Genomic DNA, 8202 nt, shown 5'->3' on the forward strand with positions numbered 1-8202 from the left:
TCTGCAAACTTGCTGAGCGTGCGCTCTGCCATCTTACAGGTTGCTGATGAAGACAGTGAACAAAACCAGGCCCAGGACCAACCCCTGGGGCACTCCACTTGATACCAGCTGCCAACTAGACATCAAGCCATTGATTACTCTCTGAACCTGATGCTCCAGCCAGTTTCCTATCCCCCTTACAGTCCATTCATCCAGCCCATACTTCCTTAGCTTGCCTGTGACAATGTTGTGGAGGACCGTATCAAAAGCTTTGCTAAAATTGCACCACATCCACCGGTCTCACTGCATCCACAGAGCCAGTCACCTTGTCATAGAAGGCAATTGGGTTAGTCAGGTAGGACGTGCCCTTGGTGAATTCATGCCGACTGTTCCTAATCACCAGGGATCATGATTTTCCCTTATTAAAAAATCACAAATTCTCTGATAAAAATCCCAAAATGCATGGTTAAAATTAAATGCCCCCCCCAGCCCTGCTGGAGAGGGCCCCCAGCTGCCAGGGCCATGGGGCCAGGGACCCAGGTCTGCAGCCCCCTGCCCCCAATGGAAAGCAGCAGCTGCTACAGCAGGAGCATGAGCTGGCTCCCCCCACTTGCTGCTGCCTGCTGCAGGCTCAGGTGGGGCCAGCTCTCAGTGGCAGCATCCACTCCCAGGGGGCAGGAAGGACCCGCAACCCCAGATCTGTGTGCACGGGGGTAGGGCAGGTGTGCGCTGCCCCTGTGCGCACAGAGGGAGTGTGGCCAGGAAAGCATGGAGCTTGCAGCGGCAGACAGCTTTTGTGCATGGTCTGCTGTGCCTTGCTGCACCACTCGCACACACTGAGCTCTGGAGGGTCTGGGGGAGGGCAGCAGGGCAGGGAGCACAGCGTTTGTGACCCAGGGTTTGCAGCACTCCGGCTGGGGGAGGGGCAGGTTTACAGCCTCCCCACTCCTGGCCAGAGTGGCTGGCTGACTGCAAACCCCCACTCCTTGCCAGAGAGTGCCCAAGCTGGCTAGGGGCTGAGGGAGCGCGGGAGGCTGCAAACCACTGCCCCCCCTCCTCCCAGCCAGAGTGCCCAGCTGGCTGCAAACCTCCCCGCTCCCTCAGCCCCCAGCCGACTTGGGCGCTCCCTGGCCAGGCGCTCTGGCTGGGGCGGGGCGGGGGAGGGTTTGCAGCTGACTGAGCACTCCATCCAGGAGCAGGCAGGCTGCAAACCCTCTCCTGGGTAGAGTGCCCAGCCAGGGAGCGCCCAAGATGGCTGGGGGCTGAGGGAGTGGGGAGGTTTGCACCCAGCCAAGAGCAACGGAGGTTTGCAGGCAGCCAAGCGTAGGCAATTGGTAGGGGGTGTATGGGGATGTACGTGCCCCCCGATGGTGCCAGTGCCCCTTCTGACAGCCAACAGTGATGCTGTTGGTAGGGCTGGTGCCCCTCCTGACAGGGTTGGCGGCTTCTGCGGCTGCCCCCCAAGACTCAGGAGGCACCGGTCACTCGTGCGGCCGAGCATCCCGGCCGGGAGTGGGGAGGCTGCAAACTCCCCCCCTGGTCAGACAGCCCGGCTGACTGCAAACCTCCCTGCTTCCTCAGCCTCTAGCCAGCTTTCCCCTCCAGCCCTGCCCCACCCCGCAACCCCCAAGCCCCACTTATCTCCAGCAAAAACAGTGAGCCTGAAGCAGCCCCCAGTAAGTGCCACTGTTGGGCCCCGCCCTTTCCACCTTCCCCTCCAGGCAGGGTTGGGTCTTTCCCGCCCCTTTTGCAAACAGCTTTTGTGGGCTGGAACTCTGTCAGCCTGCAGAGCTCTTTACAAAAGGAGGAAATCCACAGGTTTCTCTTCTAACAGGGAAAATCCATGTTTTCTCTGATAAAAATGGGAAATCCCTGGTTTTCTCTTGTTTTTTCCATGGGAAATGAAAAACCCGGATCTCTACTGATCACCTTCTTCTCCTCCAAGTGCTTAGAAATGGATTCCTCAAGAGCCAAGGAATTCGTTATAGATTTCTTATAACATTTCGGCATACAACTGACTTAACCTGGATAGGTAAACTATTTTGGAAACTAAACATATAGCCAGTTTACTAAAACAGATACATGTATAAATCAAACTTTATGACACCAACCTTTCTTGAAAAGATTTTAATACTGAGGTCTTTGTATTTAATTTAGGAAAAAATATTTTTGAATGATATTTTTCCCTTTTTTGTAACAGGGTACTTTTTGGAATTTATATGACTGAGAATGTGCGCACAAAAAGGAGAGAAGCTTTGTATTTATTGGTTAGAACTCTTCTTTAAAATGAAATTGTACTTTATTTTTTCATTTCTTTTTATTTAGCCAAAATAAATGACAAAAAACCCCCCAAGTGTTGCCTTTAAAAGAAAAAAGTAAAAGGAAAAGTAGTTGCCGAGGAAGGTGTTAAGATCAGAAAGACAGACAGCAACTGAAGTTTTCTCTTTGTTTTTCCCTGCATGCCGCTTCTCTGCTTACCAGCTCATTTTTTCATGCCTTAGTTTAACAGTAGATTAGCATAACTGGAACTCCTATAGGAATCAACTTTAATCTGGCTCAAGTGGAAAGACCTAAAAGCTGGTTGAAGAGAGAACCAGTCTAGTAAGAAGCTACCCACTGCACTCCCTGCCTGCACTGCCTAATCTAAATCCAGTGTTCAGTTTTCTTAAGTTTTTTCCCATAAAGCTTCTGAACAGCTCCCGTTTCTGTTAGAATGCCAGGACCCCGGCAGAATGGAGCAGTGTGCTGTTCTGTGAGCCCACGGAGCAGCTAAACGTAAAATGCAGTCCGAGAAATAAAAACACTTTCTCCCAGCCCAGTCCCCCAGCAGGAGAGGAAGCTCTTGGGCCAAGGACCATCTTGGAGGCTTCACCCTGCCTCTGCTGTTCAGGGCCGAGTTCTGTAGAGAGAACATGATAGCTCAACCTCCCTGTTTGCTGCTGCCTGCCCTTGGGCTCCGCTCCCAGCATCTGGAAAACACGTTCCACTCGAGACCTGTCAAAATACTGGGCCTACAAAGATGTGCAATGCCAATCTATGCCAACCTGCCATGTTAGTGACAGCAGGAAAAAGCTTCTCTGGAGTTTTTTTCTACTTAACACCCTGCTAATGCATGCCCTCATCACCTTAGCTGCCTATTTCATGCTCATAATTACTGGAGGATGTTGAAGCTTAGAAGGTGATGACAATATGCTAGGCTACAAACTATGCCACTAAAGCATATGGAATCTATGAGACCAAGCTATGGAAGTACCCTTGTGTTAGAGGATGGACCACAAGCTGTTATATGGAAGTGCTTCATTAAATACTGAAGTTTGAAGCAAAAGAGCAATACACTACTGTGGAGGAGCACAGGTGGGGTGTTTGCCACGTGGCAGGGGCTGCAGTAGTCTGGGACAAAGCCAGCAGAGAAGGCAGCCAAGCGAAGCCCCTGAATGTCATTTTGAGGGGGGAGGTGTGTGGCGGAGCACCTTTGGGAGGCAGGGTGTTATTGCAATAATTGTGTGTGTGTTGGCAAGCCTGTATTCTTTGCAATTTAAGAAGAGCCATAGCCTGCCAAACAGGTTCTAAATAAGTGGCAATACACACTGGTAACCAGTGATGTATCTAGACCAGGGGCGGGCAATTATTTCAGGTAGAGGGCTGCTTACAGAGTTTTGGCAAGCTGTCGAGGGCCACATGGGTAGCCCCACCCCTTGACAGGTGCTCTGCCCCTGGGTTACCATCTTGTGACCAGAAGTCCCTCCCCTTGCCCCCAGAAGTACTGCTTTCAGCAAAGGGTTTTGCCATGTCAGAAACAAAAAATACCAAATTATCTTCTAAAAATCGGGGGGGAAAAAGTGATCACCTATGGTCCTCCCCTGCCTCCCTGCAACTCTTATCTGAGTTTCCTTCTCTGGTGCAGGGAGGCAGGAACAGCCCCACAGTCCCAGGCCAGGCTGCGGCTTCTGGTTTGCAGAGGTGGGGGTAGGGGGCCTGAGGGGGCAGGACCAGGCAGACCTTGCTGCTGAGTCCTGCTGTGGGCTTTCCCTGGATCCTACTGCCCCTGGCTCCTGTCATCTTTCGCAAGCAGCCAGGAGCAGATAAATATTAATTTTCTAAATTTTTAGGGGCCCCGCAGGCTGGACAGAATGACCTGGCAGGCTGGATTCAGTCTGTGGTCCATATTTTGCTCACCTCTGATCTAGACAGTTGTTTAGACTCTGAAATGGAGAAAGTGTTTCTATTACTTCTAGATTTACATTGTTGTCAGAAACAAAGTGTTCTCGCAGGCCAGGTGGTTTTGAAAGCTCATGACTCAACTTGCTCCATTTTGATGCAGATAATTTCATCTGTTTGAGTTGTCTGGTTTCTGGCAGATGAAGGACTCAAACCAGCTCATTAGTTATCTAAGGCTGTCTAGTAGATTAATTTGAAGCTTGGAATCTTTTAACGGTAGAGCCCTATTACTTCTGTTGTGGTGAGGGACTGTCTGAATCCAGACTAGATGACAGCCACCAGCCAGGGCTCTCAAGAGTTTGAAAGATGCTTAGATTTCATAAAGTCAAGTTCCAAGTTCCTAAATCATCGAAAGCTCCCATGCTTTTTGCCAAAACTTGATGCACAGTTCAGTATTCACCTTCCTCTAGGACATATAATACAGGGCATTGCTGGTGGCAAGAGACTGGACTGGAGGGACTGTTGGTCTGCTCTGGTACAGCAATTCTTATATACCTAACAGCCGCTTATAACCTAGATAATAGACCAAATGCCTGCAAAATGTTAAGGGTTCTTGGTGTTCAGTTGTTGTTTGTTTTTAGCTTTGTTCTTTTTTAATGTGAAACTTTGGGAGCAATAAGAGGGAGCAAAAGAGATCAAACCCTGCAGGGGCTTCTGAATTTACCATGACTTAAAGTAATCCAGTTCACAATTCTTGATCTGAGGGTTTTTTGGTTGGTTGGGTTTTTTGGTTGTTTGTTCGTTCGTTTGTTTGAATTCAGAATGATAGGTATGCTTCCTGGCCTGGCAACCCTAGGCTGGGGAGAGGCCAACAGTGTCAAACGCTACTGAGGTTCTCAAGACTGAGAACGGATGTTTGCCTTCTATCTACCAGCCCAAGGTCCCTGATACAAAACTGTTTCTGTCCTGTAACCTGGCCCGAATCCAGGTTGCACTGCTCCAATTAGATTATTTTATAGTTGGCTTTTGGTTAGCTCCATCATGTTTGAGACCCAAAGAACATGGTGACCTCTTGTCTTCCTTTTTCAGTACAGGCAAAGGTGTTCAGATGAGAAAGCTGTGTTTCCCACAGCCACGTTTCTTGAAGTTCTTACCCCTACATGGCATTCTCTGTAGCTAGACACATTGATCAATGTCTAGCTGACCTTTCAAATCACGACTGTATGTTCCTTTTGCCCAGTCACATCTCTGTTTAAACCCCTATTACGAATGTTTCCCTACAAATAAATCCCTACTTAATGTTGCTAAGAATTCCTCTGAAACTCTTACGAAATCGGTGCACATGTACAAACCAAAGTGAGTCACATGAAAAACTCTGTTGCTTTATATTTTGTCCCTTTTGCTCATGAGTAAAGATTTTGCTGTGTGGTTCCCACCTGCCCTGTTGTAACATTTCACCTTTCTCCTGTTAAAGTGCTCTGCTCACCATTTAAATGAACTTTACACTACCTGCAAACAGCTCTCAATCTTATTGCTTCATTGTCAGAGACAGGCAGCTCAGTCAAGCAGATTAAGCCTGGGTAGGGCCAGAAGCCAGAAACTCCAGGTTTTAAAGCCCAGTAATGCCACTGACTTGTTAGCTCTTCTGGAAGGCAATTGATCTGTATCTCAGTCTTTCAAATGGAAATCATAACATTTATGTAATTCAAGAGGTTTTGAGAGGTGGTTGTTAGAATTTGTAAATTAGCCTGAAAAAATTAATGCAAAAGGACTGCGTATTTTCCAGCCGACTAATTAGCTTTGCAGCAAACATTGTATGTCCACACATGCCACCCTATTAGGCCACAGGAAAATAACTAACTCCACAGCAGGGTAGTATTTGTACATACAAGTACTATTCTGCTTTGGAGTTTTTACTCTGCAGCACCACACGTGTAGACAGGTGGCTGGGGCACACGGGTGCTTCAGCATGGGGGCTGCATGATGGTTAGCCCCACACTGAAGCACCCTCATGCCCCAGCCAGCCCCCCTGCAGCACATTGAGCTCTGACCTGGCTCAAAGTGCTGTGATCCCAGGTGCACATGAAGATGCAGCCAGCGCTCAGGAGCAATAAACTCTGGTACAATATGCACCAGGGTTTATTGCTGTGCGCTAATAGCATGTGTAGATGCACCCCATCTTTCCAGGAATATTTATGTGGTGCAACAACATCTTAGTGACTGGTGTCTCACACCTCCCTGTGCCATGGGATCTAATTGCAGGATTTAAGCTTTCTTAAAGATTATGTACATTGTCCGTGGCTAGACAAACTGAACTGGTAGAGAGTCAAACTTGAAGGGGCAGCTCTTGAGACTAGAACTGGGTATTCAGCTCGACTGGGTGTTAACTTGGCGGCTTCATTGACAGTTCAGTAGTTGATTATTTCAATTCTTAGTGGAAATATGCCACTATGGTGGGAAAATGGAGCCTGATTACAGCCCATCTACAGGATGGATGTGGCACTAACTTCTTGGGCGATTGGTTGGGACTCTGCCTGTCTACATAACCCTGTCTACCTAGTCCTGCAATCCATGGTTCAGAAGGCTAATGACCTAGATAAGCATGAGCACATCCTGCTTTCTGTGTCCCTGGTTGTTAGCAGCAGAGATTTTTCTTATTGCTCAGTCTTACCAAATGGGGCAGAGGGGAGTTTTGAATTCTTCAAACCTTTCTCATGCCTTTCTCAGACCTGGGACCACCTTCTCTACATCTCACTTCTCTTCTCCTCAGTCCTTCGTACCTCATCCAGAGAATGTATAACCTAAAGCTTCATGCAACCTGAAGGGCTCTGTGCTTGGTACAGACTAGGAGATGCAGCTCTTTTCTACTGGACTGGTCAAAGCAGTTTGTAGCAAAGAGAGGGTATATCAAAGCATTGTATGCTATATTGCTCTCTCTCACCTCAGGAAGCAGGGCAGGCAAATCATTGTTGGACCTGGGAGGCTCATAACACCAGTGCCACACCAAAGGGTTTGCTCAGAATAAGAGTCATAGCTGGTTATCAATCTCACCTAATCTCCATCAGTTAATAAGGATAAGTGCTCCCCAAGCCTGGAGTTTGTGGCTTTTGCAAGACTTCCAGCAGCCCCATGTAGGCAAGGCATGCAGTCACATGGCTGAAAAATCTGTATTCTTAGAGAAAGGAGATTGTAACTACTTTCCATCTGAACAAAAACCAAAAGGAAACTCCTGGAGAGTCATTGCCCTCTTAGCCCTTGTGCAAACTGAACAGTTAATCCAAGGTCTTGGTACAACACCCATTTGGCTCCTTGTCTGGTTGTTGTACCAGGGAACTGGGAATGGGTGGTTTATGCACATAGAGTCTCTAAGCATGCCTCCTGCCCATGGGGACATACTTGTTTTGCTATTGCTGATAAAAGGGACCGACTCGCTAAGGAGAGCCTTGTGTAGGAAATGAAGAATTGGGAAAGCTGGATTCTGTTTGACTCCATGTGGGTCTGGGTGGAACCCTTCCCCTCGCTGTGTCTTTGTTTCCTCATTTGTGAAATGGGTCTAAAAAAAATAAGCGCCAGCTCCCCACCTTGCTACTAAAGGCACAAGATGTAGTGCACGATATCCCACCCCCGGTGCCCCAGAAGCTGACCCTTGAACCCAGCTTAGAAGGAGCAAGCATAGGAGAAAACCTTGCAGTTCCTGCCTGGGGAGAAATTCCTTCCTACCCTCAGGTTGCCTCGCTGCTTTACATTTCTGAATCTTTTAAGCATAGAACCATAGAAAATTAGGGTTGGAAGGGACCTCAGGAGGTTATCTAGTCCAACCCCCTGCTCAAAGCAGGACCATCCCCAACCAGAGCTTTGCCTAGCCAGGTCTTTAAAACCTCCAAGGATGAGATGCAACAACCTCTCTGGGTAATCTGTCCCAGTGCTTTAGCATCCTCCTAGTGAGAGAGTTTTTCCTAATATCTAACCTAAACTTCTCCTGTGGCAACTTGGATTTCCCTTCCTACAACTTGAAGCACCATAATAATTTAATCTCCAAGCCACCACTGGCATCAAGAACCTATA

Source organism: Gavialis gangeticus, unplaced genomic scaffold (assembly GCF_001723915.1).
Source record: "Gavialis gangeticus isolate Ggan-Ray unplaced genomic scaffold, GavGan_comp1, whole genome shotgun sequence".
NCBI classification, from domain to species: domain Eukaryota; kingdom Metazoa; phylum Chordata; order Crocodylia; family Gavialidae; genus Gavialis; species Gavialis gangeticus.